Genomic DNA, 3,103 nt, shown 5'->3' on the forward strand with positions numbered 1-3,103 from the left:
CCTCCTACCTCAAGTGATCCTCCCATCTCAGCCCCTATAGCAGCTGGACTACAGGAATGTACCACCATGCCCAGATAATTTTAAATTTTTTTGTAGTAATAAAGAGTCTCACTATGTTCCCAAGCTGGTCTCTAATTCCTGGGCTCAAGCGATCCTCCTGCCTTGGCCTCCCAAAGTGCTAGAATTAAAGGCATGAGCCTGGCCCTGACACAAATAAGAGGTTAAGAAAATCTTGAAGGTAACCAAAAATTAACGAACCCCCAAAGTGTTTCTGAAACTTGGATATACTTACCTGTTGTTTACATGATTAACTGGTCTAAACAAATACATCAACTATATGTAGGTTCTATTTTCAGAGTTTTGACAATTTCACTTGCCTAAAGCATAATTTATTTTAGTTCAAAGATAATTTTATTTTATTTTCATTTTTATTTTGAGACAGGGTCTCGCTCTCTTGTCCAGGTTAGAGTGCAGTGGCATGACCATGACTCACTGCAGCCTTGACCTCTCAGGCCCCAGCGATCCTCCCACCTCACTTCCTGAGTAGCTGGGACTACAGGCCTGTGCTACCATGCCTGGCTAATTAAATAAAATGTTTTTGGTAGAGTCCGTCTCACTTTGTTGCCCATGCTGGTCTCAAGCTCCTGGGCTCAAGTAATCCTCTTGCCACAGCCTCCCAAAATGTTGAAATTATAGTCATGAGCCACTATGCCCGACCCAAAGATAATTTTAAAAGTATAATTTAAGTGTGAATTTAATAAAATTAAAATTTATAATATTCACTTAAGGAAGAGATTGGAGTGTGACATCTACTCATTAGGTGACACTTAAAAACAAACTGTGGAGCCATAATGAATACCTCACCCTGATCCTAAATCGAGTGATTTGGATTTATAATCTTTCACTTGTTACATGTTTTAGACAATTCTTTAATCTTGTACTTGTTTATTGAATATATTTTTTAGTTCTGTTGTGATCGGTTTATCAATAGCCTCAAGAAAATCGGCTTCAGAACAAAAACTCTTTTCTTTGTGTTGTTAAATAAAATGTATGAGAGGCCGTGGTTTTGGACTGAGCTCCTGCATTAGGTCGCAACAGATTGAACCAAAATGGGGTCACTTGTGCTAAGTGCCATGTAATCAAGCTGAAACGTAAACAAGAAAATTCCCAAATAGACTGGCTTTTCCCAAAAACAAGAGATTTACAGCAAGCAATCAGAAAAGGCCCAGTCAGCCTGAGTCAGCATGATAAGGAAGTCCTCTCTGCTGTAACCCTTTATAAGGAAAGTAACCTGAAGTAACCTGATGTTAACCAATTCACTTTTTGTATTTCGGTTTCCCTATTTCTGTTCAAGTAACCTTAGGAGAACCAACTGGTCTGCCAGGCTCATTGAAGCTCCCTCTATTTTGAATAGCAACTGCCTGTTTTATGAGTCACTAATAAAAGCCAATTTGACATTTTAATCAATTTTTTTTTTCTTTTTTTGAGACAGAGTCTTGCTCTGTAGGCCAGGCTGGAGTGCAGTGGTGCGATCTCAGCTCACTGCAACCTCTGTCTCTCGGGTCCAAATGATTCTCCTGCCTCAGCTTCCGGAGTAGCTGGGATTACAGGCATGTGCCACCAGGCCCACATAATTTTTGTAGTTTTAGTAGAGATGGGGTTTCGCCACGTTAGCCAGGCTGGTCTGAAATGCCTGGCCTCAGGTGATCTGCCTGTCTCTGCCTCCCAAAGGGCTGGGATTACAGGCGTGAGCCACGGGTCCAAGTCAAATTTTGTTTTTGTTTTTTTTAATCAACGTATATCAAGGAAACTAACGTGGTGCAAACAGTGAACAGAAATACACTAGTATCAAGGTTTTGACACAGATGACATATACTATTTTTAATCTTTCCAACAACCCTATGAAAAGGTGCTACTTCCAACCTTCAGACTGAGGAAATGTTGGTACAGATATTTTGAGTAACTTCTCGGGATCACATAAGGCAGTGAGGGTGGAGTGAGGTTTGATCTTGAGCACTCAGACCCTCACTAAGTTATCCTGCTTTTCAAATTCACACCTTGTCCTCCTTTTCCTCCTCATCCGCAGTGATGATGGATGCATGTGTGTTTCCCACAAGCAGTTGCTCTTTGCCCTGTCTGGTGTCGACACCATGTTTACGTCCTCTTTCTAAATCTGGGCGTCACTGACAGTAAATACCCTACTGGGTCAAGGGCTAGAATCACCCTCGGGGATTTACAGTACTCCACCTGTCACTTAGGAGCAGCAATCTACCTCCAGGTTAAGAAAGGTAGGTTTCTTCTTGAAAGCAGATGCAGGGTTTATTCAGCACCCAGGATGTAAAGGCTTAGTGAATTTTTATTGGAGGAATGTGGGACTAATAATTTAAAGATCCAGTAGGGAAAGTAGTGTTTGCTGGAGATTGCAGATTTCATCTTTTTAATAATAAAAGAATAGTTCCTCGTTTCCCGCTGGAACCATGGAGAGTGTCAAAGAGAAGAAGAAGAAGGTTCCTACTGTACCAGAAACCCTCAAGACAAAGCAAAGGAATTTCGCAGCGCTGAAGATCAGATGCCTGAGAAAGAAGTTTGCCCAAAAGATGCTTCGAAAGGCAAGGAGGAAGCTTATCTATGAAAAAGCAAAGCACTACCACAAGGAATATAGGCAGATATACAGAACTGAAATTTGAATGGCAAGGATGGCAAGAAAAGCTGGCAACTTCTATGTACCTGCAGAACCCAAATTGGCGTTTGTCATCAGGATCAGAGGTATCAGTGGTGTGAGTCCAAAGGTCCAAAAAGTGTTGCAGCTTCTTCGCCTTCGTCAAATCTTCAGTGGAACCTTTGTGAAGCTTAACAAGGCTTCGATTAACATGCTGAGGATTGTAGAACCATATATTGCAGGGGGTACCCTAATCTGAAGTCAGTAAATTAACTAATCTACAAGCGTGATTATGGCAAAATCAGTAAGAAGCAAATTGCTTTGACAGATAACGCTTTGATTGCTTCATCTCTTGGTAAATATGGCATCATCTGCATGGAAGATCTGATTCATGAGATCTATACTGTTAGAAAATGCTTCAAAGAAGCAAATAACTTCCTGTGG

The sequence above is a fragment of the Mandrillus leucophaeus genome, unplaced genomic scaffold, assembly GCF_000951045.1.
Source record: "Mandrillus leucophaeus isolate KB7577 unplaced genomic scaffold, Mleu.le_1.0 Scaffold638, whole genome shotgun sequence".
NCBI lineage: Eukaryota > Metazoa > Chordata > Mammalia > Primates > Cercopithecidae > Mandrillus > Mandrillus leucophaeus.